The 27,877-nt window shown below is 42.9% G+C and overlaps 1 long non-coding RNA gene and 2 other non-coding genes across 7 annotated transcripts; all 3 read right to left on the bottom strand.

Annotated features, from left to right (window-relative positions):
* Positions 1–894: 894 nt before the first annotated feature.
* Positions 895–27,877, bottom strand: LOC148384788 (uncharacterized). Of its 5 annotated transcripts, XR_015863452.1 has the most exons (5): positions 27,825–27,877; positions 21,779–22,195; positions 21,258–21,417; positions 13,954–14,113; positions 895–1,914 (listed from the first exon to the last, which is right to left on the bottom strand). It is a non-coding gene; the product is annotated as an uncharacterized LOC148384788 (long non-coding RNA). The 5 variants fall into 5 exon arrangements; XR_015863451.1 differs by lacking the exons at positions 895–1,914; positions 13,954–14,113; positions 27,825–27,877 and adding exons at positions 24,153–24,295; positions 24,392–24,499 and having other exon boundaries at positions 19,698–21,417; XR_015863448.1 differs by lacking the exons at positions 895–1,914; positions 13,954–14,113 and having other exon boundaries at positions 19,698–21,417.
* On the bottom strand, positions 3,309–3,380 carry trnag-ucc (transfer RNA glycine (anticodon UCC)). Its single transcript has one exon. It is a non-coding gene; the product is annotated as a tRNA-Gly (tRNA).
* On the bottom strand, positions 3,556–3,627 carry trnag-ucc (transfer RNA glycine (anticodon UCC)). Its single transcript has one exon. It is a non-coding gene; the product is annotated as a tRNA-Gly (tRNA).

The raw sequence follows: 27,877 nt of genomic DNA, 5'->3' as shown, positions 1-27,877 counted from the left end.
TCCATGCAGAACAGCAAAGACGTGACAGCAAAGTTAGAAGCGACAGAGTTTTACCCTGGGTCGGTGTCAACAAGAGGTATTCAGAGAAGAAGAATGAAGCATTTCGACTTGAATTGACAGTAGATTAAGGCCCAATCCCATTCCTTCCTCTTAAATCAAAACCTTTGTCTGGCCCCTTCCCCAGACTCTTCTTTGGAGGGACGAAGACAAAGGGATCAAACCAAAATGCGCCCCGGCCGGCAATTGTAAGTTACAAGACTCGCGATGTCCTTGAGCCGTGTGCTGGTTGCAGACTCTTTTGTTCCGCCGCCACCGTTTAAGACAGCTCGAAAGCCCCCATTTACCGGCAACCCACAAAACGTATGTATCTCATATAAGTATATATAGTGGGAACGTAATTTCGATCTCTTTGTGGCATTTCAGTAAAAATCAATAACTCTTACATGTGTGTGTATCCCCTTTCGTTACACTTGCCACTGTTGTTACCTGTTGCAGACTGCGTAGAATCGGCAGTCAAACTCTGGCCCGCAGTGTCATTCTATATGGCCCGTCGAGACAAATTGCGCATCGACTTTGTAGGAAAATTGCAAATTGTCCACTTTTAAAAAAGACATTTTTCTCGCCATTTTTGATTACCATTCATCTTTGTAAACATTTGAACAGTTCTTACAAGTCTCTTATTTCAAAAGTGGGTGTTATTTATTTTGAAAGTGGACCTTTGACCAGCAGCTTGGGGCAGATTTTGTTCAAGCTCAGAGGTTCCATTGCAGGCACTTGAGTCACTGTCCAAACTTTCTTTCCCAAGTACACTCTTGAAGTCGTAAGTGAGGACATGAAAATGATGTGCAATAAAAAGCAATGTCACAGCATAGCTTAGGTCTGTGTAGTGGAGTAAGTCATTTAACTGACACAATTAGCGAGAAGCGCAGAGATGGACTGCCAATAAAGCTGCAAATATCACCGAGGTTGCCCAAGTGAGATTAAACATACTAAATCAAAGGCTATAGCATTGTTTTGCACTCATGTATACATTATTTATTTTCCGATCCAATATTTATTCCACTTGTGTCATCAAATGTGACCTTGCTGTGCACATCTAAATAAATAGTCAATAGTCAGTGTGTGTACATCATCAGATTCTAAGATTCATATTTGATGTAGTTTAATAATTGATCGGATTCCCTTTTCACAAGGAAAGTGTGCCCTTCGTGCCAGGCTGCTGTGACAATTTGCTGAATTTAAGCCTGTTAAGCAGCTTTTAATGACAGGAGATAGGACATGACTTCACTCGACCACTTGGTACAACAGTTGAACCTTTTACCATTTTTTTAGTGAAAGTCATAAAGTATATAACACAGCATATTATAATGAACTTTGATTGTTATTTTACAAGACTGTGCTTATCTTTAATATTCATATTTGCAGAACAAATTTGCTGTTAGCGTGACTCGAAAGAGTAAGGCGCAGCTTACTCGCTGTTGGCAACAAATGGAGCGATGCTATAACAATAGATAGGAAGTTTAAGAAATAGAATCATGAATGAAATATTCAACAGACTGAGCTTGCTGTTATTGCTTTTCTCCATCATTTAATGCCTAACTGCTCCTCCCTCTTGGGTGCAACTGGGGTTGTAAAGCTAATGTTATTTTGCAAATTAATATTCCTTAATTGAACCATTACATGCATGGCTTTCTCTAAGCACAAAGAAAATAACAGGCATTCTTCCTCAAACATTGACAGGATTTGCAGAGGGCTTTCAATGTGCTGCTACGGGGACGCCACAAAACAACAGGCTTGACTCCAAAAGCTTGATAATGACTTGATGCATTTGCAAGGTCATTTGACTTGAATTCAGTTAGCTTGCCGCACCATACAAGAAAGGTGGCCAAGTGAGGCAGGCTCCCTGGGAGTAGCCTATATATTAAACAAGCAAGAAACAACAAGCTCAACATCTCCAAAATCTTCATCAAGCAAACAAATGTTTCCTGATAATAGTAAGCGTGATCTACAGAAACCTGACTCATGTGAATCACATGCATTGGTCGACAAGGTGGACGTCCACTTGCCTTTTGTACAAAATCAGCCGCTTTGGCCTCAGGCTCCCTCCATGAATGAAAATGGATGGATGGATGGATGGATGGAATTGTGAAGGGATGGCAAAGCTTTCTTTCTGTCGTTTAATGACTTGCGCTACCATTTAAATGCAGTACACTACCCGAGAGGAAAGCAGTGATGCATGCACTTCACCGATAGGGGGGAGAGAAATTTGACATTGCTTAGCTGCAGGTAGCTTCAAACCTTCATTTATGCTGATGCAGCAGCCACAATGCCAAATGTTGGTCCATTCTCTCAGTCCAAGTTGACATGAGTTGCTATAGTCAAACATATTCAAACATCCAACTGCCTCAGCTCGTCTTGTGTTTTTGTCCCAAGTTTCAACTGCTCAACCCGCCACAATGGCTGTTTGAAAGCATAAATATCTCTCAGAATATGCAAATGCCTGACATTTTTCAGGCATTGATTTGAATAGATTTTTCTTAAGCACTTCAAGTGTTTAATCGTCACTATTGCTCATCCTCTCCCCTTGTATCATCCCACCCATCTGTCAATCAAAAACATCCCACTGGAAATGATTCAAGTTTGTTTGCTCACAGCTGCCAACTCCGAGTGGAGTAGAACAGCTGGAAGCCCTCAGTCAACCCACATTTCTGGAGTATTTTTAATCGAATAAAAAACTTTTTTTTTTTTACAAGCACTTTTAAGCACATCAACATTGGAAAGAGATGCTTTTCCATGTGCGGGAGTGGTTCGCAAATCTGCCTCACAGTCAATTGCAAAAAGTTCCTTTCATTTATTTGGATCAAAACATTACCCTTATGGGGGCCCAGTGGCAGTGCAGCCGCTTCACAGTTGTTCTTCTCATGGTTGCGTGGCTTTTCTCCCACATTCCAAAAACATGCATGTTTGCCACTCCAAATTGTCCGCAGGTGTGATTGTAAATACGTTGTCGCATGTCTACTTTTGCCCTGTGATTGGTTGCAGTTTGGGATGGACAGCCCTAAAGCTGCTAGGATAGGCTCCGTCCGGCATGCCTGCAAGAAGTGGTTCAGATGATGAATCAATGAGCAAGTCTTAAACATTGCTCGAATCCTCCATTTCCAAATCCCTAGTCACTGTGGAATGTGGTTTCCCTGCCTACGAAAACATTTGAAAACAATGTGTTAGCTGAGTGAGTGTGATCACATAACAATCCATCCGTTTTAATTAGCGCACTTTGGGACATTGCAAGTCCACAATCTGTAAATAAATGCATTGGCTGGGAATCGAACCCAGGGCAACTGCTTGGAAGGCAGCAATGCTAACCACTACACCACCAATGCGGTGACAAGAAGTCCAAACATTACAAATTGCAACTTAATAACAAGTTTGTGGCTTGGCTGGCCCAAAACACAATGATGCCTTGTGGCAGCAGAATGTCCATTCAAAAATTCACACTGTGGACTTGCAATGCAAATCTTGTGAATACTAAGTTTCTGCTGCAGCACAACAAAGGGCTGCATTGGCTGGGAATTGAACCCAGATCAACTGCTTGGAAGGCAGCTATGCTAACCACTACACCACCAATGCAGTGACACACACAGAAAGCAAAAAGCAAATGGGAAGGAAGACAAAGAAAACGCACGCCATAAATTGTAAGGGACACAGGAGCCAGAATTCAAGCAGCTGCTACACAGATAAACAGACCCGCACTTTCCTCTGGAGCGTGTTGAACTTAATGATTGTCCCGAAGGTCCACATAGATAAGGATCACAAAGACAATGTGGCACCGATGGTCCTGACAGCAAGTGTTGCTGGGAAATGAGCAAAAGCCTCAAAAACAGCAGCAACAGTTGGCGTGTGTTGACAGGAAGACTCATAAAAGAGTGCTCAGCATGAACTCTCTTTACTGCCCATTATTAGAAAAATAAATGTTCATGTCTTTTGGAACAAACAACATTAAGTTGACAGCTGCAGCAACAAGGCGATTTTCCATCATGCTATGTTCTGTCATTCACAAATGTAGGCTTTCGAGCAATTATGCCTGCCGCATACATCATTCATATGTGTCACTTGATGTTATGGTCTATTGGGCTTGCTACCACGTATTATTATTCTTACAAGAATGTCAAAAGTTAAACAGAAATGAACTCTGAACAGTCAAATCAATCGGGAATGCTAGTCAAAATAAATGTAGCGTTTTCACAAAACAGACATTTTTCCATTCAAAGTTTTTTTCTTTTAAACGATGATCAACAACGGCCAGTAATACAAATGCTCGTATCTATCGGGCTTGGTGAAAATGATTTGATTTTCAGAAGGAAATTCACTTAGCAATAGCTTGACCTTCAGCTTATTGTTGAAATGAGATGAACATGACCCGTACGGGTGTTTATTGCGTTTCATTAATTTTCCACCAATGGCTTGCTTCTCTGTGTACCTTGAATTGCACCCCAGGGAATAAAAAAAAAAAAAAAGCAAGTTGCACTCGTTCAGTCCTCCCATCTGCCGTGAATGTAGGTTACATTTTCATTGTCACTGTGAGTTTTTTTTTGGTTTGTTTGTTTGGGAGCAAACTGTGTGTCACGCAGTGAATATTTATTTTCGCCTTCAATGATTCACTCTCAGGCCTAGCCTGTCGGTGATTTTCAAGCAATCAAAGTTGATTGTTTGCAACATCAGCAACAAGATTTTGTTTTCTAGGAAATATTTGATAAAAGATCACAATTCAAACGTCAAGACATTTTTCCACCCAACAAGGCAATCGCACAAAAAGCACCTTTCAAATCCATCAAATGTGGGATGTATACGTACATACGCACTTTGCATACTGCATTTATTTTTTGGCTGAGCACAAGTCAAGCTCATCCTTTTATCTCATCACAGTTGTTGATCTCTTATCGTTTTGACAGTGACGGGAAAATATGGCCCCACTCACAGCATATGTTCCGGATAAACACTTAGAGAATAGCAAAAACCAAAATGGCAACTTCTCTCCTGTGTAATGACATGAATAGCCTTCATTTATTTTGAATAATAAATGAGTGGAATATCCAGGAGCTTATTTTAGATTTTTATAAGACGGATAAACACGAACCTCATGAAAGATTCAAGTTGCAGAGTGAAGACTGCATTAAGGCCATGCTGTCCTTTTTGTTCTCTCTTCTCACGCACGTGTATGTATATATTTACATCTAGTTTTTCTCACTGCGATACATTTTGTTCTTCCCCAAGCAAAACTCGTGCTCACTTTTCATACAGTCATGCAAACGTAATTAGTGACGAGGCTGCAATGTGTGAACAGAATGACTACATGAGTGCATTTACAATTGCACACATGGTTGGTCATCAATCTTTTGTGTAACTTGCCTATTTTCCTTTGGCATGCAATCAATTCACAATGTTCTCTTGATTTACACGCAAATAGCAACTCGGAAGTCATCAAAAACAATGCAATTCGTTATTGATGGAAAAATGTACAATATGTTACAAGAATACAAAACAACACGCAGGACCGCATGACCCGGTTCGACCACTTCTTTACTTTGGGATACATTTTGGGCTATGGCAAGAATCCAAATGGGCGTGAGAAAAAAAATCTCCTCAAAGCCTCCCTCACGTTTCCCCAAAATATTTCACTGCATATTTAAAAGAATGAGAAAGAGCTGATACTTTTTCCCTACTCCAAAATACCTCTGGAGTTATTGAATAGCTGTCTACTCTGATCAGTTATTTCAAAGCGATATACAATAATAACAATTGAAGGCAAGATTGTCTTTGTCCGTAGCATTGCGTATAAACTCCAGAGTTAAATGATGCCTGCTTCTTCCTGATTCTTAGTGTAGAACAGCTACGCGCATGTGAAAAAGCCACACAGCAAGAGGAGCCAGAAATGGTAGCTCGGACATCTTATTAGAATGCCTCCTGCGTGGCTCCCAGCTGAGATCTTCTGGCTAAGTCTGGGCTTCCCCCTCCACATGACTTGGAATATACATATATCTCTTTTTTCTTCATTTGAAAAACATCAAGACCTTCCCTCTTTTTCACAGCTGACTTGAGTTTGACCGGAGGTTGGCCTAAGCGCAATCACGCTGACCGAGCTGCGATACGCTTCGTACGCAAACGTGCACTTACACGGTGGAATACGGAGCTGTCTATTTTCAGGATGCATGGCTACCAGCGTAGCACCCCTGTGAACCCTTGCCTAGATCTAACATATCAGGAGATGGAGAAAAGCGCCACCATCTCATCTGAAAGCGGCCTATGGAAGTGAAATATGACATATTGATCACTTGCTCAACTTTGTGTTTTCAATCTCCAGTCAAAACATAGGAATTGACCTCATTGAGTATGTTTGGAATCTTTCCATATGACGATGCACTTTTTCCAATATTAGCGTATGCATCATAGACTTCAGAGGAGCGTGGCCTGGTTTTCTTGTGATTGCATGAGGGAGGGAGGGAGGGAGGCAGGCTTTGCTCAGATCCTGTATATTCTGTGCTTGTGCCTTGGGAGGCAAAAGATTGGCCCTGTCCTGGAATAAACCATCACAGCCTTCGCTGTTATCAGCCACTCTTCTGTAAAGGCCTACTATCTGTGAGGGGACGAGAAATGCAGTAAGTTCTCATGCCCAGAGCGACACTGCACAGCTTGCGTGTCTCCTCTTCTTCTATGTAACTGTGTGTGTTTTCTCCTCTGTTGTTCTCCCCCTCTCCCCCCCTCCCTCCGTCCGTCTGGATCTCTCAATCCCTCCACCCGCGCTCGCTTTTCAGTGAATACCGCTGTAATTCTTATTTTTATCTTCTCGCCAGCATCCGGATAAGAGCCGTTCCACTTATGTACTCCTACTGTCTGGAGGGAAGGAGACAAAAACCCCCAAAACAACAACTTATATGCGAGCACAAAGGGCAGAGGGAAGAATAGTGTAAGTACAAGAGATGAAGTGGAATGACATCGACTACATCTGAAGATGGACGGCTGGGAGGTTTATTTTAGAAGGCAAAGGTTTGTAAACAAAGCCAGCGACCTGTGTGCTCCTCTCACTGTTGAAGTCGCAAACATATGGTAATGTGTGAGTCGAGCCGTCCATCCCCTGCAGGGGCTGCTGTCACACACACGCAGACTGCTCATTAGAACATTTCATTAGGGTAATCCCGAACCTAGCGAGGGAGGCCAAGTGCCAACATTTGACTGAAACGTGACTGTAAGTGCCAAAAGATAATCAATGAATCAGTGCGCGTGTGTGTGTGCGCGCGCGTCACATTCGTCCAGAATAATTTCATTGCAATTTGATGAAAGTGCCGAGTGTAACATTAAAATGGATCATTTTGAATGATGTTTCCCCTCCTCTGATGAAAGTTTAATGTCCATAGAATGTTTATTCAGCACTTGGAAGAGATAACATCAAGGCCAGCATGTCCATATCTGCAAACTGGAAGTAATACAACAATCATCAAATCCCATTTTACATTCCTCAGGCGCTGGAACATGATGACAAGTCGACAGCTCAAAAAAAAAATCAATACCCCAAGTGGGAATAATTCAGTTTTTTTCTCCCTGGTGACATTGTGAATGACAGTGAATGACTCACTTTCAACTCCTGAAAAACAACGCAAACTGTGCTTGTATATCATAACTCTCCTTGTCCAAAATGTCTGGCTAAGATGAACAAGTAAGATTTGGGCTTTTTGTCCAACTCTTCTTGGAGCGGTGGGCTGGAAAGCATTGACTCCAATCGCTGGCAAGAAATGATGGAAAAGATTGATTCACTCGTGCTCCCGCTCCAAAGTACAACAAAATGGCAACTTTCTTGCTTTTAGAAAGACTAAAAGAAATTAAGAGGAAAAAAAAGTTGGAAGCCAGTAGCAGAGAGGAAAAGTACGGAAACGTTCCAAGGAAAAAATAGGGAACAACGGATAGAAAATGCACACAGCTTGGAAAAGCATTCCCCGACTGATGACATACCAAAAGGCTCCAAAATAAACGAGTGCATTTATGGACTATCAATGGTAGCCATTTCCCCAGGGCAATTACCTGACATTTGCAAAAACAACAAAAAAAAGATAAGCGAACCCAAGATGCCTTGGGGCCCAAACATGATCAGACTGATTTTTGTTCAATCTCGTTGCCCACTGTGTAAAGGCCTTTAAAAAAACAAACAGCAAACTATTCCAACAAATAGCCCAAGCATCCCATACCTTGAGGGCTGGCTCGCTCGCTCGCTCACGTTAAAGTCCCTTGCATCTCATGAGAGCATGCGCAGACACACAAGATAACCAGCATGAGCACAGACGACGGCCAAAGGTAATGCGAGGTGGCATTAGAGCTGATGTCATGACTGCAGGGAAGAAGAAGAAGAAGAAGAAGAAAGAGCTGGGTGATTAGAATAAAGGCAGGATGAAAAGAAGGATTTTCAAAATGAGCTGTGGAAGGAGAAAAAGGAGGAGAGACAGAGACAGACTAAGGAGAGGAGATAGATGATGACGGATGGTGGGATGAGGGAGAAAAAAAACAGAAGGGAAATGGGCAATGGACACCAGGATTAAATGAAAAGAAAATAGAGGCGGAGCTAAAGGTGGCGAGAAAAGAAGCCAAAATGAGATGGTAAGGGGAACGACAAGGTGGATTACAGATGACTGCAAGAAGAAGGATTGTCTGAGAATTTCAAGGACAGATAAGGACCTCCACATGATGCTCCTGTTACTATGGCAACCGTCTCTGTAATCAACACTGCTGTGAGAAGCGTGTCTGGTTTTTTTTTTTTTTAATGGGGTAGTATGTGCGTGTGTAATCTCTTTAATCAGGTGTTTACACTGCTTTTAATCAATGGAATCCATGTAGATAAGCAAATGTGCGCATGTGCACGTGTGAAGGGAATTGCAGAGCAATCAGGGAGCCTTATTGATGAATCACTTGAAAAACAAATCAACACGGGCGGATTAGTGCCAAATGATCTTCAAATGCCTCACTACAAGCTTGTTAACATTCACTTGCACTCGCACGCATTTTCCATTCACGTTCAATAAAAATGCTGTTTTGGGAATGACGACTCGTTAAATGGCTTCTCTTTTAAGTGTGCTTTGACGCCACTCCAATATAGGGATCGCTGCTTGTCAAGCCTTCAAAGATTTCTTCATGTGCCCAGCAGTTGAGGATGCTGAGATGATGATATTATATATAGTATATAAAATAAAACCCATCTTGTCTCACACCTCAATGGGAAGGAGCAACAGCGCTTCTCATTCCCCAACACAAAAGTCATTACGGCCGCTTGTATACAGGAGCCTGTTGGTTCAGCTGGTGACAATAGGTGGAGGCTAGATGGACCGACCGACTGACCGACCCACCGACCGGTAAATCCAGAGCTTCACCTTTGGGCTCAGCTCCTCGCTCTTCTGAACACGACTGCAGATGCTCTGCTGACCAGCCGCTCAATCTCCCCCTCCAAAATGGACCGTTAAGTAATATTACTAACTGGCTCCATCTCTCTCTCTCTCTCTCTCTCTCTCTCTCTCTCTCTCATATCATGGATTGCCTAGATTACTGCAACATCAAGTGGAATCCTTCACTGCAAGCAAAAGACAAGTACTACTTGTTCTCCTCATAGGCCTCAACCTGGCCTCGGTTCGCCATAATCATTGTAAACGTCTTCCTAGCTAGCCTAGCTCGGGTCCTTCCTCGCGCACACACGCACACGCACACGCACACGCACGCACACACACACACACAGCTTGGAAAAATCGTAGAATTAGAAAGCGCTCAAGCAGCATCTTTTTTTGCATTTGCAAAGCAGTCGCGGCAGAAGCAGAAGCAGCAGCATGAACATTCAGCTGAGCTGTCAAATTATAATCGCTGCTTCATTGACTTAAGCGAGTTTGATTTATGGTTGTAAAAGTCCACCGACCTATCAGCTGATGAAGTGTCAAAGAGAGGAGGCGGCGAGTGCAGTATATGCCGCTACCCCGTGTTACGTGATGTGTCGTATCGCTTGGCCGAGTTGACTTCATTTGGCAGGTGTGTGCCATTTCATTGATTTTTCAAAGCACTGAAAATATGACGTTTTCTCCATGCCTAGAAGACATTTGCAGTTAAGTAAAAAGTGTGAGCCACACCCTCTCTCCCTCCCCTGTGCAAAATGAAACTACTATTCAATACTACTGAACAGCAAATCACCATCAAGTGCAAGAACTCATTTGGTGCATCGCAATTATTTCGGAACTGTTTTTCCTGCATGTCATTCTAAACCGCCCCCCCCCAAAAATCATTAGGCAAACTCATTTTGAAGAATAGTGCAGCATTCGATGCAATATTACAATTTCAAATGATTCACAGACAATTAAATGCATTGTGGCAAAAGTACGAATCCAAAAGAGTTCTGCAAAAATCGCAAATAAACCTTTTCTTTAGCAGTTAGTTCATGACCGAAACATCTGAAAGCTGAATTGGTGAAATGAGCAAAAACCTCAAGTATTCCCAGCAAATCTGCAGAGGCTCCACCACACTCATTAGCTAGAAAACTAGGAAGAGCAGGCTGCAATTTGCCCAAAAACTAGACAAACAAGTCTCATAAATTCTTTCTGGCATATTTTCGCAGATGGGCCTCAAATTTCAAATGACCAATGGCAATTTGTAAATGCTAACGATTCCACAATTCAGAGGCATTTTCTTCACCCGCTGTGACTGCATGCTGATGAAGACACTTAGAAGTGAAGAATACTGTTCAGCATCATCGTCTTGAATTTATGGGCCGTCCCATTTGTGAGCTGCCATCGTCACTCATTGGCATCATTTTGTGGAGCCAATTCAACGGAACGGAGAAGGTGCAGTGACACACAAAGGACGCAAATCACGCCACTTGCAGGAAGAAGCCAAGCTTCTTTTCTATAAAGGTTGAGGATGCATTACAAATGTCATTTTGAATCCAGAGAGATTTGAATTTTCCGGAATATTTTCAGCCACTGTACACGGAAGGCTCCGTCCGTGTTGTGCGGCCAAACCATGCTGCCTTTCTTTCCAGCCTCCAGTGTGGAATGAGCACCGATGCATCTATCAGTGAGTGGCACATTTCATACGTGAGCCATTAAGAAGTCCATCATAAATGGACAGCAGCTAACAGCTCCATTTTCCCCACCCTCAGCACTATGGCCCAACTGGTGCTTTGTCAGCTGTAATAGAGTTCTCCGTCAACACCTGATGGATGGTGTAAAAGGTGAACGGTGACCTGCTTTGACAGACAGATCTTCTTCCCTCCGCAATGAAACGGAGATACAGATGAATAGAAAGAGCCACACGGACTTTCGGATGCACGTCCACCTTTGGTGTTCGCAGCGGCCCCCGACTCAAAACGATTGACTACTCAGAGAACGGGAAAACGGCATGGCTAAAAATAATTCTAGCAGCATGTCACAAATTAGCATAGTAAAAATACACATAGATACCCGCAGAGCTCAAGATAACATCAAAGAATTGCATGCGCAATTTACACTGCTGCACTTTCAAATGAAAAAGAATTCATAATCCACTCATTTGATACAATCCATTCTTTGGACAGCTCGCTTCAAGTTACTTTTGAAAACATTTCTCATTGAATCATGTGTTCGTTCCTTCCTTAATACTCAAGCTTAAATTCTCCTCTTTTCCTCCTGAAACATTTAAGATAATTTCCTTCCTCCTAGGCGCCAACAATAGAAGGTCATTTGTGCTGGAATCGACAATTGGCTTCCCTGTAGCCAGCCGGCCGGCCGGCTCCCTTTAGCTGTGCAGCTACTACGTATGCGGCAACCAGACCGACTGCATGATTAAAGCAGCATAAAAGTGGATCCGAGTGCCAAGTTCACAATCTTATTGTATTGGAACAGGATAGATGAGGAAGACAGTGATGCAGGAAGGAGGAGACAGAGCCTGAGAGCCTGAGAGCCTGAGAGCCTGAGCGAGAGCGAGAGAGAGCGTGCAATGATTCAGACTGATGGAGGTTGGGAGCCTTGCCCAGCTCGGGGACTAATTAAACTGCCATTGTTGGCTTTGATACAATGGCATGAAGAATGATATAGAAAGCAAGCGCTTCAGTGGGAAGGGAATTTGAAACGTTGCACAGAAGGGCTCCCATATTGCTCTAAATCTTCCACCTCTGCTCCCCTTGCATTATTAGTATCATGATAGCTGTTAAATATCCTTCCCCTTATTTCCATTTTGAAAAATCATGGGATGTTCCGTTTCGCTCACTGACCGTTGAAATGATTTCGACGAGTCACTTTTCCAGTATTTATCAGGCGTGTGCGCAGATGGACCTATAGCCGTGCTTAAACGGCTGCCCTTTTGCCTTGGATGGAAAAAAATATATATATCATTACCGCTCGACCTGTTTTTATTTATTCACTCTGCAATATTTACATTACCCTCAGTCATCAATAAAAGGCATTTATTTGGGTGCCCACAGGCGCCAGAGAATATCAAGTAGCTCTCTCAATAAAGTGTAGAAAATAGAAACAAGTTTCTGCAAACTCCACTGTTGGGTTAATCCCATCTAATCTTTTTCATGATATCATTTTCAAAGTGTGTATGCCTCATCAACCATTGCTACACAAATGAGGAAGGGGAAATGCGGAGGGGCATTTTCGGGCCGTTGATAAAAACAATAAGTCCCGGCCAGTCCCGCTCTCCGCCGTGACCGATGATCATATGGAAATGCGTTTTCCATCGGCTCACTTCATGTCCAGATGCGTGGCTGATTCCATTTTGGTGCAAGTCATCAGCATCAAGTAAGGGCAAAAATGTACACGTCATGTTCTGCAAGCAACGCCATTTTATATTTCTGTTCCAAGCACGCTTGTCGTTCCTTTGACTTGGAATGAGCACACAGTAGTAAGAGCAATGTCTTCCAAGTGTTGGAAGCAACACACCACATGACTGAATTCATTTCTAAATGGCTATATGTTTTAGATTTTGATTTTAGCTTGATCCTTTTAACTCGGCCATTGTAGCAGCTGGCATGCGTGTGGGCACGGGCGCATGCTGCAGCCCTTCGACATACTACACATTTGACCCGCACACTAAATGTCAAATGATCTCTGCAGAATATCAAATAGCTTCCATTGAAGCAAACACCAAAATAGAAGAGACAGCACAGTCATTCCTATTTTGATCTTGCGTGGCGTGACGACCCAGTTGAGCACGTTGTAACAGCTTTATCTGACATCATTGATATGTAATTTGGCTCTGGAAACATTTTGTTTTTAAAGAGGCAATCTGTTATCTAATGAACTTGATTTCTTTACACTTCATTAGGTGAATGCATTTAATCTGTGGGGATTATGATCTAGAAATTGCTGCTGTGTAATATCTTTAAAAACTAAAAGCAGGCCTATGTGCATCACTTCCCCACACAAGCAAATAGTGGGAGGGAGGGAGGAAGGGTAGGTTTGAAAAAGAGAGCATTCACACTCATCTAGTACAGTGAGCGTGTTATAGGTTTGATATAGTATCAAATTGATTGCAGCTCATGATTCAGGCATCCACAAAGGTTGCTAAATGGCCTCCATCACAAGTGATTACAATTCTTCTCCTTCACGCAGGGCTCGCAGCGCCTTCCCTTCGGCCAGAGCAGCCATATCATCTATTTAAGTGTGCTTTGATTTATCTCAAGGCAAAGTTTTAAATTAAAGGACAAGAGGTTAAAAAAGTGATGAGCATGCTTTCATTTTTACATAGGGGATTCTTCTTTGCACTGTTGTTGAAACCACAATGATCCATTTTTACATCCATCCATCCATCCGTCCGTCCGTCCGTCCGTCCATCCTTTTCAAACCTCATTCATGGAGTTACCCTGCTAGTACTTTACAAATGTCACCATAAATCCAGTTCAGAGCAGCGTTGACAATTAGCCAAAATGACAATATTTGAAACAAATAAACAGTGTACCTTTTGGTGGATGATTTGGGAGGGAATATTTTTCATCCACTTCTGCTGGCTGGATTGGACCACTGAGTGGGCCCACGGGCCGTACGTTTCACACCGCTGCATCAGTGACACAAGTACGCCCACATTGTTTGGGCAAGTGGAGAGCCAGGTTGAAGACAACCTGGCAAAAGCAGAAATGATGGGTTTTTTTTTGTTTTTTTTTTACTTAATGCCCTTTGCAGTCGGCCTGGGAGGAAGTACAGTGCAGTGGCAGGCTACTGCAGTTGCTTTGGAAACAAAGGAGACCATGCTGGCCCACTGGCGTATTTGTTTGGAAGATATTACAGCTCCTAATGAATGGCCTATATGATGGATATATTTTTCAAGGTTTCCCTGCCTTAGCGCATCCATCAATCTAGAGCATGTTTGACAAAGTGTAAAAATGGGAATAATAAAACTAGTGTCGCGCGGCAAGTATGTGACACTGAAACAAGTCCATATTTCGTCTATCTTGCTTTTCATCTCTCGGTAGTCCTTCCCATTTGTCACCCTTGATGTTATATTTTACAAACGTCAGAAAGACCATCAACACATCTATCTATCACTGACAACAAAATCCGATTTTCTGGTCAATAGTGATTAGGGGGAAAAAGCTTTTTAGCGTTACCGTATTTGTTTCATATATGGATACCTGCGTTTGCTGATGCGGGCTTCACATCATTTAAAAGGTATAATTCATGCATTTTGCAAACAACAAAAGACCATCCTATCCACTCTGATTCTCTCACAATGCAGTTTCTCTCCTGTGTGCGTTTTATGTCTGTGCGCAAGACACTTGTTAAGAAATAACAGTTTCTCTAACAGCTGGCTGTTTTTGGCTTCAGCCCTTATTGACCAACGGGAACTTTGATCTTGCAAGCTTGAAAAGACCCCACGGTACAAACAAGTAAAGCCTTTGTCACAACCACTTAACACGGCGGGACCCCAACAAGCAACACACCAAGGTAATATGATAAATGTGCTTGCTATGGGAGCCAGCGCCTTATGTGCCACCGATTGATTTGGACAGCAGGAGATTTGGTGAGCCAATATGCTTTCAATTACCAGCATCGAGGCACACAGGGAGGCTTTACATCAAACGGGATCCAGCTGAAGCGCAAAGCAAACGTTTGGGCAATTTAAAGACTATCATAATTACAAAATAGAAGCCATAACACAATATACGTACACACATAAAGGCCAAGTGCGATATGGCAAGGGAACGCTGCAGTTGTGTTTATTAGTTTGCCACTCTGAAGTCATTCAAGATGGCTTTTATGTCAATTAGCTAAGCCAATTAATTATCCGATTGTCGCAACAGTTGATTCAAGTGAATTGAAAAAGCTCTTTTAGCATGAACCCTCTTTTAGTCTTCTTGCTGCCTGGTAGAATTGAAGGTCTCCAAGCAGCAGGGTGGCCATAAAGCCTCCCACTTAGAGTCATTTTCTGATGGCTGCGCAATGCTACTGCTGATAACAATAACAACAACAAAAAAGTTCACAGTTACACATTTACAAACAGGAGGTCGTGCTGTTAAAGCAGATACACTCATTATCTTCAAATCAAATTAAAAAAACAACAACATTACCAAGGGAACATGCATAATGATAAGAATCAAGGCACAATTGAACTCATCATTGTTTTTTGGGTGCTATTCGATTTGAATTGGCCACATTTGCAGTATGATGGACAGTGAGGCTTCATTTAAGGCCAGTGACAACGGCATGTTTGTGATTGATTATTTTCCGTAGCACAATGACAGCCTTTGCACATGGTAGTGGAGAGATGCTCCAAATATACTTGGCTGACATTGACAATGCACTGCACCGTTTCAGCGGGCCACGCTTCTTCACTTTCTCAATCCGGTCATTGGCATCAGATGCATTCAAAACGCTGGTACGTCATAAAAACTCTTTAGTGGGACACAAACTCAGATGCCCCTAGGAAAAGATGAAATGTCATTTTAATACGGTCAGTCAACGGCTCATTAAATCAAACGATCCCCGTTCCTCTTTGCTGGCTATATACTACAAGTTTCTCTTTTCTTAGTCTCCCTGGAGGTTTGAAGCTGCTAGTTGTGGGCCATAAGTTCCGTCCATTTCTTATTCATTTGAAACCTGTGTGGGACTTCCAAATCAACTCAGCCAACTGCAAATGACTCCGCAGTGGGGATGTACGTAGATGCACAATGAATATACGTACGTGGGTATAGTAATTTATACTAACTAGATAGACTTATGATCGTAACAATGTAGACGTCATTCCACACTAGTCATAGAGCTCAACAACCACAGCTGCATAGGAAGGGCTGAAGTGAGACAGTGAAAACAAGAAATAAAGACAGCAATCAGGCAATCAAACTAAAACACGGTTGCATTTCAATAAAAAGGCCAACCTTATTCCAGCTCCGAACTGAATCTGATCCTAAGCAATTGTACGTTGACAGCTTTTGATGGAGTGCCGTGTTGCTTTGAGGCTTCATGTTGCTCTGAGAACGGCTCCCGTGTGACAAACGCTATCTGTCGGCGGTGGCCCGTGTTTAACAAGCTGCCAGTGGAGCACGCAATTAACACCAGCTCATTGAGGAATCTATTTAGCCTCACAGGTGATTGCTTTTCCTCGCCTGCCACACTCAATGCCTTGTCAGCACCATGACATCAAGCAAAATTCCACCAAGGAAGGGGAGAAAAATGGTTTGCATTACACAAAGAAAAAAACAAAGCCCGTATTCCCGAATTCCTCGAGAAATGGAGTTGGCGACAAGGCCTCTGAGCGCAACGCGTCTTATCTCCCCACGGCTTCCTGCATACGGAGGACAAATATGTCACGGGATAAGCTCGGAGGGCTTATCAGCGTCTTCCAAGTGAGAGCTGATTTACATCATGTTAGCATAAGTATGCTTGTGTGGCTCTTGTGCATGGGGAAAACAGACAACCTTACCTGTGGGAGGGTGGGAGCTCACATTGTGGAAGTCTCAGACTGGCTGTACGTACGTGCGTGTGTGTGTGTGTGTGTTGGTGGATAACCCTAAAATAAAATACTATGGCACCCTTCTGCCTCAAGACAACTTGAGCATACAAGCACGGCTACGTCATAAATCAAGAGGAAAGCCACGGAGACACCATGAAATATGGAGTAAGAGAGAGAATACAAGTTGAGCAAAGAGGGAAGGTGACAAAGAAAAGGGCAAGGACAGGTTAGCAAAAAAAAAAAAAAAGGTTCTGTACACCTTCACTTAGATGGACATTGATATGAATTTATCACCACCTTCTTTGTTGGTTGCACCACTTCTCAAAGTTTGGATGGAACTGGAATATTAAACTCGATTAAAAATTCACCACCAAAAGCAAACATTTGTTCAATAATATCAGAATGACAGCTACCCTGACACTTTCAAATGTGCTGTATCATTGCCAAAGCCACAGCAGCAGCGGCAGCAGCGGTAGCAGCGGCAGCTGTGTGGCACACGCTGCCAGATTGCGGAAACAATCAAATCCATCTTAGTCACTTTCAGCATTAATTGTCTGACAAGCAAAGGAAAAAAAAATTAAAAAAAAGCAAAGTTGAGTGGTATATGCTTATATTTTCTGGTAAAAACTCTAACACATGCATAATGGATGGAGGACAGTATCAGATCAGTGTGTCCTTTCTAGGCCAGCTATGTATTTATGAGGCTGACAGCATTATAATACCTTTCACACATTGACATAGTTATTTGGAGGCAACACAAAGCAGAGTTCAAAGCTTTCATTCATCTGCACTGTAGTGATGAAATCAGAAAAAGAATCATATCTTTTGATGATAGCACCCGTTCCCTTGTCCCAAGTATTATTATTATTATTATCATTTGAAAGGAGACATTATGTATATTTTTCCCATTTGATTAGTTAGCTGTCTTAAATGTCAGTGTCCCTCGTGAGGATAAGCAGTTCAGAAAAGAAATGAATGAACTCTAATCTCATTCTAACTCCATTTTACCGATGATATTTGATGATTTTTGGCCTCATCAAAATGGCGGATGCGTTGACATATTGCTTCGAACGGTGAAACATGTTGGAAGTTTCTTGGAGACAAAGAAAAAAACGTTTCGAACGAGACACAACTACCTTTTTTGCAAGCTCAAAAAGGTGCTACGCAGTCCCGAGCATTTCGTTGTTCGATGAGATACCGGCCGGGTTAACGTGGAAAATGGATCGATCTGATGCATTGAAATATTCTATTTTTATTTCAACTCTTGCCATCATGCTCCAAACCTAACAAGTTACACAAGTGAAATATAATGGAAGAAGTCAAAAAGTCAAACAGGCTGCAAAAGTAACAAGAACTACATGTGGCTGTTCCAACTTACTTTGTTTATGTTCCCACTGCAAGGGATCACACATAGTGAAGCCTTCAGAGAAGGCAACTAGCAGAGAGGGACTTGTCAGCGCACAAGCAGACGAGCTTTGATAGTGTTTAGCGGAGAGAAGCAAAAAGACTTGACTGTTTTGGGAAGCTCCGGAGTGAGGTGAGAATTCCACCATGTGCTTTTTAATGTGAAGCTCCACTACAGGGGACACAGCGGTGGCTGACTCACAAACATTCAATCCAGGTCACAGACACACACACACACTTAAGGAAACACAAATTGCTATGATCATAATTCTCAATTGCTATTTACAACATCACTCAACTTGAGTGAGCTGAACATTGGCCCCTATATCAAAATGATGTCAACACTGAAATTCACTCACAGCCACAGCGATGCAGCCTCAGATAAATGCTTCCACTGCTTCTCAAGTTTGACTGACTCTGTGTTTCTGGTGGTCATTTCAAATTGCTGAATGAAACAAACGATTGTCTGCCCTGGGCTGCATTTTCAGTCTTATGCCATCAGGAAGATGCATCCCTCTTTGTCCCTACAAAAGATAGCAAGTGCATTTCCAGCGGCACACAGTCCGTCAACATTTTGCCATTTGGCTCCTATTGCAGTTGGCTAATCTCTGTAATTGTGAGGATCCTCTCTCGCTCTTATTTTCGCCTCAATCGGCGGCTCGTCGCTATCCTCTGGATTGAGCGCCGACAACAACCTGTTTGCGATTATTTTACCAGCCCGAATCAAAATCATTGTCTCCCATTCAGCTCTACCTCAACATCTATTTTATTTTATTTTATTTTTGTCTTGGTCAATTGCACTTTAACAGCTCACTTGTACTGTTCCACCTTCAGCCAGCCAGCCAGCCAGCCAGCCAGCCGGCGTGTGCCAATTGATATTCTCCTCACAATTTTGCTCTTCCCTTTCTGCCCCACACAGACTTTCTAACAACATACTTTGACTATTCTAATCACACAATCCTAGTCATACTCTGTATATAGAATTCATCCACCATTCCAACAAGTAAGCCATCTTTTGCTACTAATAGTCCGCCAGGTCATAGAAAATACATGCAATCATTTATTCCAACAGAAAATTGCACCACCGCTTTTTCTGATATTGTATTTCTTTCAGACATAGTCCAAAGTTGATCTGGAATGGGCTAGCGAGCTCATGACATGTTCTGCCTCAGAAATTCAGCCATGTGGCTTTCAAGCTATTACACAGCAAAATAATCCCTTTCCAGCCATTACACACGGGAACACACCATCACGCAGCCAGGCTGCACCGAGCCAGCCAGCCAGCCAGCCGGCCAGCCGGCCAGCCGGCCAGCCAGCCAGCCAGCCAGCCAGCCAGCCAGCCAGCCAGCCAGCCAGCCAGCCAGCCAGCCAGCCAGCCAGCGAGAGGCTCAAAGCATTTTCAGCTTTTATTGACAGTCGGAATGATTAGCTAGGAGCTGCTCGGCCCCCATCCATCACACTCTGAGCGCAACCCAGACACAAAGTCGAGAGAGAGAGAGAGAGAGGAGGGGGATACTAATGAGTGACAGAGCTAGAGAATGATACCAGCAAGGCCAGCTCCATCAATCGCTATTTAGAAAAAGAGAGCAAATGCGGGGGACAATGGAGAAAAGAGCAAGGCTGCATTCATCTTGTTACACTTTCAGATGTTGAGGCTCTGATTCGTCTTGAATTGTTCATCTGTGAACAGGAGGTTGGCAGCCCACCTCAGGTTATTTAGCACGGAAGGCGTTTTCCTGGCCAAGTCCCCACAGAGTACGTGCGTGCCTTGACCCCTGCTTCCCCTTTCTCTTGAGCGAGGCCGGTGTAAATTCACTATATCTCCATAGACAGATTGAGGTTCTTGATGTGAGGACACGCACCATGACAGTATTGTTACACCAATTCCCAGGATGCACACAAAAGGCCTGACACATGCTTTGACAATGGCCACTCCCAGCCCAGAGCACTGACTGACTCACTGCCCCGGTGCGCTGCTGTGGCTACATCCATACGTACGTACGAGGAGGAGAATGATTGAGAGAATCGGGCCCAAATAGGAGCCGGCAGATCATGAGCAGATGCACGCAAATGGAAATTTAGCACAAATGAGTCCCAATGACTCATTTATTCGGTGCCCGAGCATCCATCAGCAGACGTGCAAGATAAAGTTTGAGCCCACGCGCTTATCAATACGCCAAGCAATTTGTCAAAGTCAACACCATTTTTCCAGAATAATAAGCCTCAAAAACTCCAGGCCCATATTTTACGGACGGCGCTCGTGCGTTTGCCGTCAAAAGTGTCGTATTTTCATTTTCATGCTGTGGCATTTCTAGTTTTTAGTTCGCCACTACGGCATTGATGAATCCAAAAATTCTCTACACACACCGTCTCTTTCAGTTCAGACGGCCTTTAAAGGTTAAACAATAATAAAAAAAATGGATTCCAAGCATATCTGGAGGCAAATGCACATCCAAAGTTTGAACTCGTACTGTGCATGATTTTACAGACGACCTTTGCAAATCTTACAAGTTTTCAGGAGCTCGTAGCAGATCAGGATGTCAAAGATTCACTTTCGATTTGTGTTTTGCCTTTCTTTGGGCTTACTGGAATTTGGAATGACTTATCACCCGCATAAGAAACACTTGATCACACCTGGGTAAGAATATGCATGCAACATGCGAGTGCAAAATTAAAGATAGCAAGGGGGCGCATGGACAAAAGTGTCTCAGGCATAAATATCTAATATCTGTGGCTCTTCAAATAAATATGAAGAATTGTTTCGGCATTGCATAATGTAGTATTCCGTGCAGCCTATCCAGCTGGATCTGCTTCTCAGGAAGTCTTCCACACACCCTGGGGATGCACTTTCTTGCACTTTGTGGAGAGACATCAATATCTGCAGAAGCTGAGCAGAGACAAATCAGCTGTACCTGAGGGTTGCCTTTTTGGCATACTCCATCCACTATTTGAGGTGACCCTCTCAAAAAGCTCCTGTAGAGTCTTCATTGGCTCGACACGAGGCAGCTGATAATTAAAGTGTCCTCTGCCAGGTGTCCAGCATGGCGCCTCATTACGATGCTGCTGCTGCTGCTGCAAAAAAAAAAAACCCAAAACATTCAGCACAGAACTACCCATCCAATTTTAAAGACTCTCGATTTTTTCCAAAGGCAGAAAAAGGCCACATATCATCATCATCGTCATCATCCCTCCAGAGAGCAAGTAAGCCTTCACATAGTACCCATCAGTGAGCCTCATTTGATTTTGACTTTGAAATGACGACGTGGTGGCGTAGGAGTCATGTTAAACCATCTGATAAACCTTCCAAATGATCCCATAGGTCCTAGCTTCCGAGTGCACGATTGCATTCAATCGGACCACGCTGTCATGGCAGGTCAGAGCACTTTTGGAACAAGCTTGGGCTTATTTTCCAAGCGGTGGCAGAGCAGATCACCTTGTGTCAGGCAGCTGGGAAGCCATCCTGCTTATCTCCTCGCTGTGATGGATTTCCAGCTCCTCCAGAAGGATGTCCAGAGGCCATTCCAGGATCTTGCGCTCCAACAGCGCCACGGCACCGGTATCGCTCTTGTCCGATACCGTCGGCAGCCGGTTACGCAGACGAGCCAGGGAGGCATCCGCGTCCCGTTCGGCTTGAGGCGCCCGTATTTACTTGAACTTACGGAGGCCTTCAAAAAGATAGATAGTCACTGAATTGCTACTCGTGGTTCGTTTAGTGCAGGGAATAATTGACTTAGCTTCCTCCTGGCGAAAGGCGTTCCTTCCTCTTTGTTTTCAAACACATGACAAGTGCATTTCTTCAACTGCTGCCTGTTGTGCAACATCAACTCAGGGAAATGAATGATGTTCCTTCCTGTGAGCGCAATTAAGGAGTGACTATTAGAAGCAATTCATCAAAGCACTTGAGCAGTAACTTTTCATCGAGTGATTGCGCTGTCAGCAGGGAGCTTTTATTATTCTGCTCAAATGAAATGTTCCTTTTTGTAGCGCAATAGGTCAATTCCATTTGTCACCAACACCTAGCAACAACTTTGCTACTGCGCTGACGAGCAAGTCGTATCAAAAGGTGAAAAAGGCGATGTTATGTTTTTGCATTGTTGTCTTGGCAATCAGTGCATTGAAAAGGAATGAAGAGCAGACTAAAATTGGTTGCAAAAATTGCAGGAGTGATATTATTATTATAAGGGTAACTACTTTTGAATGGTAGGGACTAGTGATAAATGTAGTTTAGCCATTCCCTAACAACTTGACAGATCAAGACATCAACTCTGACTTGCTTTTTTTTGTGCACACATTTGAACATTTTGTCGTAATGCTGCATCATGTTAAACTCCGGCGCGGTGATTAATGACGGCCTAAAAATCAAAGGCTTCTGCGTATCGGGGTTATTTTTCTATCTCAGCAGAAATGATTCCCAGTCCATGCATTGTTGCACACATTTCTGCACACGTTTGTGCCGTTGGCCTATTGTGTGAGAAGTGATGTCACACACACACACGCACACACCCAAGATAAAATGGCCCCCTCAGGAGAGAAGGAGCCTCACTTAATTCACTTAATCTCTCTGTTGCGCACCCTGTGGGTGAGACAGATAGTGGAGCATTACTCTGCTCCTTTAACTATCCACCTGATCTTCCTTCACTTATTTCCTTGTTTTCCTGTCACCTCTATCTATATCCTTTATAATCTTGTCATCTCGTCTGCACCAGATACCATCTCACTTAGTCCATTAATGTCCATTAATCCCCAAGTCGGATTGTACCTTTTGAAAGGAACCAGTGGTTCGCTTATAAAAAAATACTCTCCACTTGTAATTTCTTGACTTATCTCTGCAGAAGCGCCACTTTCACCTCAGTTGCCGTCATTTAACCCTCGTCATCTGCATCTTGGTGCGTTCGTCAATCCTCTTGTGCATGGTATTGCCCACAGCCGTGCCAAAAGAGATGTTTTGGGTTAGTGGAGTGCTCCCATTCCAGACAAAAGCGTTTGTCCCCTTAGCCCACCCGAATGAACTGTGCGGCACTTAAAGAAGGCTTCATTAATTTAACGCGGTGGCTTGATTGGTAGCAATGAATTAGTTTAGATTGTAAAAATGCACGAGAGCTGGAAGACACACCTCTATGTTGATATATTTCACTTTTACGGCAACATTTACAACTCAGGTGTGTCCAATGAGATTTAACATGCAGAAAGATACCGCTGTCAAGCAGAAAGCACAAAGATTCGCTTTGGTATACGTGGACTGTCAGAAAAATAATTTGTCTGGTATAGTCAGGTTGAAAAGGGAAAAACGAGGCGGGTTGTTGCTTTTTGCACACTATGTCATGAAATAAAGTTAAGATTTGAATCTGGAGAAAGCAGCCTATGATTGCTTTCCTTGCCTCTCTGCTCCTGTCTTATCTCCAAGCACCTATCATCCCTTTTCATCTGATCATCAATCAAGTCCCGACTTGACTGACAACTGATGAAAATCTCGCCGTAGCAGAGGATGAAGCCTCCGACATGGTGTTGGCGGAGGTGGATCACTTGACTTTAATCTGAGCAAGTAGTGAACACGAGGAGCTTTGTCATACATTAGGTAGCAGTCGTATCATGAGATTGAAGGTAGGATGTGCATATTCATTGCAAGCCACAGTGCTGAAGTTATGATCAATAATTAGCCAGCTCATTGACTACGCTGAGGTCACCAGCGAAGTGCTTTGCATCCATTTAGGAGAAGAATGAGGCTATGGGCTATAAACAGCAAGCAAAGTACAACACCCTTATGTGAACTTATTTTGTGGACCTTGACATTTCATCATAATACTTACGGACAATAAGCTTTAGCTCTTTCAGAAACTGGTGTTCCCACTTTTGCGCCGAGTCTTTTACTTGTATTCCCTGCTTACGGCGTCATGGAATATGGAAGTGGACCATGCAAAGGGCCCTCAGGTTGATATCCTTAACCCCCGAGCTGTTTCACATGTTACTGAGGTCAGCATGTTCCCATGTCAAGGTTCTTGGGAGGAGAAAAAAAGACAACCCCCCCCCCCCCAAGTCATTGAAGTACCGTCAACAGCCCACGAGTTGTTGGGATGTCTCCGATTCATAGCTCAGCTTGCGGAATTTGCATCTTCTCCCTTGCGCTGGCATGTCATTTCTCCATGTTCTTGGGCTTCCACCCCGGTTTGAAAAATTTGCATGGAGTCCAGCCCCAAAGTCAGCTCGGATAAGGCTCCACCTGCGCTAAAGCGAGGAAGAGCTATGGAAAATGGATGCTCGAGTGAAGCCACAGCAAATCAGAGCATTGCGCATGATTTCAGCTTTGAGTCCATGTCATTGTAAACAGGATTTCCTTACGGGTGGATGCAGCTCTTGACTAATGTCCCAGAATGGGAAATGATGATTCAATCGCAAACATCCTTAGGGCTCCAAAAGAATGAAAATGTAAACGAAGCCATGCGTCGATTTACCCGACAGATTTACGGCACTTTCACGAGGCTAATTGTTTCTGAGCCGTGTGGCCATTTCCTATTGTAGGAAAAATAATAGTACAAGCTTTTGTTCTTACGGGCCATCTCTGAGCAAAAAGGGTCACCCGCATTGATTTATGCAGACCAAACATATGCTTAAAGGAAAACGCTGAACTTTGCCTGAACCAGAATAGCCCAACAGCATCAAAGTAACAAATCTGGTGTGAAATATGAATATTTGACTGATTAAAGCTTTAGCTAGTGGAGAAAGAGTTTATCCTAAGGACATGTGCGTAATGAGGAACACTAACTTCACCGCTTTACAACCTTTGCTTCTCACCGTGAAGTCAAGTTTCCATTCTGCTAAATGAATTGGCTAATTGACACAATGTGAGGAAAATGACTGGCACTTTCAATTTGTAGGTCTGCTATGTGATAGATTGATTGGATGGAGAGAGAGAGGGAGAGAGAAATATTTCGATATTATACAGTCGGCCATATTTATTGCCCAACACTGTGTGTAATGCCTGCCACACATGCACGTTTTAATGGACTCCACTCCACTCGCCTCTGCTATTAAACAATTACAAATACCCATCATCATTGTGAGAATTCATGTAAGTGGTCAGTGTCTTCATATTTCCCCCCCTCAACATTGTGTGTGTGTCTGTGTGTCTACAGCATAGAAGCGGGAAATAAAAGTGATGAATGTTGAGAAACAAGCCCTCCACTATACATTATTTATTAAGGTTATGGTTTATCATTACAATCAGCAGGGAAGTGAAGGGTGAGTAAAAGGCCTTGAGAATCAACTGAATGCTTTTGATTTGGAGAGTAGTAATAGAAAGGTTACGTCAAGTGTTTGAGTGCTCGCTCTGGGAGTGGGAGAAGGAAAAGAGAATTTGTAACATGCCTTTAATTCATAATGAGATTTTTGGCAGGTTGTGTGGAATGCCATCAGTGGCTCACGCAGGCAGACGTGACAGTAACTCAAAGTTCTTTTCTGTCTGACAATTTCCTCCACTGACAGTGTGTGTACGTTTATATGTACATATGTATACGTACCAGCTCAACATTCTTAATGTAGATTTGAGTCCGTGTGCTGAAGTCTGAAATTGACCCGAGTAGAAGCTAGCAAGACAACCTGCAACTTGCTATAAGAAGCATAAGAAGCATGATGTGCTATGGCACAGCAAAACACAGCTTTTCAACTCAATAAAGAGACGTTAGAACTTAATCGAACAAAACACACATTGGTGAAAAAGCCAGAGATTTCTGACTCCACCATAAAACAGGAGACAAAGTGCAGCTGTTGCCTGGTAACCATCTTCCACACATTGAGATGAAGCTGCAACAAAGCCATGCACTCGGGCTGGGCTTCCGGCGCCACCACTTCATCCATACAGACAGCTTTTAATTAGCATATAACACCTGTAACTGTCTTATTCTTGTAGCAACCACCTCTATATTTCATTCTTGCATTGTATGTGCGTGTCTTTTTTCTTCCCATCGCTCCAGACGTGCTCTGGATATAGATTTCGAACATTTGCTTGGGAATGAAATGAAGAAAAAAACAATCACTTCACAATCTCTTCTATATCTCATTGGCTCATGTTACAAAGCTCTATTTTTGTAATGTCACATTTGCATCAAGGTACCTAAAAGAATCTTTCATATGTCCCTCTCAATTTGGTGTTTGAGTGTGTGCTGGTGATTCTCCTTTCCTCTTCCTTTTTTTTTTTGCCTTTCCGGGTGAGTTGGCCTTCCAGTGTGGAAAAAGAAGCTTATGTCAAGGCCGCGCCATTAAAAGCAGATATACAATTTCAGATAGTCTACTTCAAAGACATAACATTGCTGTTTGAATTTTCCAAAGTTCTGAAAACTTTAGCCAACTGTAACTTTCTAACAGCACTCTGAATGCTTTGAAATTCCATTGTTATCAGTCCTCAACAATCCTGGTTGGGTCTGAGCCAAATGGATTTTCATTCCAGATGACTTGCTATTAGTCACAAACACCGTTGCAATTTACAGTCATTCCGGTGCAAACTCCAAATACGTAAATAGCAACTCTATTTATTTCATCTCACTGTTATTGTCTCGTCTGCTTCCATCCACATTCCTCGCTAAGCAAATCAACCATCCAAACGATAGCCGTATACATACATTCACACGAGTGTGAAATGGCAATGTGAACAACATGGTGTATTTCATTTCATTTCATTTCATTTCAGCAGAACGCAACACAGCATTGCTTTGAGTGCAAAGAGATGAGGGAGAGAAGGAGGAGAAGAAAGAGATAAGCTCTTCGCCGGCTTCCTGCTGGCTCTGCTTCACCGTGTTGAGATTAACTGCTGCACCGTGACCTTTAATTCTTCCCTTGTTGCGCTCGCTTGGTTCAATACCACTCATTTTATCAGCAGGGAGAGAAGTGAGATAGTGTCAGACCGACAAAATGGAACTTTTTGTAACAAGCGCAATTACCGTTTGACTTTGAACAGTTCCGTTTTAAGAAAGATTGTATGAAAGAATGGCGATTAGTTATTTGCTGACTTGACTCAACTGCAGGGTTCACACTTGACTGACTTTTTTTGAACGTCAGGGATGGTGCTACGCAGGGTTGAAGGAGGGCCCATCACAAATCTCTGTAGCCCCCTCAGCATTGTATCTCATATTCTAAATTGGAATTGTGAAGATTTTAGCCCGAGGAGAAACAAATTCATCCATGATTGTCTTTTGCTTGGAAAAGAGTCACTCATAGTTTAACATTATTCACTACAAATTTTAAAGCAGTGATTTATATTTTTCTTTTGGAAGGTAAGAAAAAAAAAGTGAATGCAAACATCGATCATGTTGAATGGAATAACTTGAACACATTGATGTTTTTCCCTTAAGCATTTTGCTTTCATTATTTTTTTCCCCCAACTAGATTTAACAACCTTGGATTAAGGGTTATTGAAAGCAAAGGGGTAGTGGAGAACAGACAACAGGTTGAGCAACAGTATGGACAGACCGACAGCGGGGGTAGCCTACCTGCTAAGAAGGCGGCAAGACAACAGGTAGAAGCAACTGAAACAGAGTGCAGG

The sequence above is a fragment of the Syngnathus floridae genome, chromosome 16 (genome assembly GCF_059516105.1).
Source record: "Syngnathus floridae isolate MCC-2025c chromosome 16, RoL_Sflo_1.0, whole genome shotgun sequence".
Classification (NCBI taxonomy): Eukaryota; Metazoa; Chordata; class Actinopteri; order Syngnathiformes; family Syngnathidae; genus Syngnathus; species Syngnathus floridae.
This window is presented reverse-complemented; position numbering and strand designations above follow the sequence as displayed.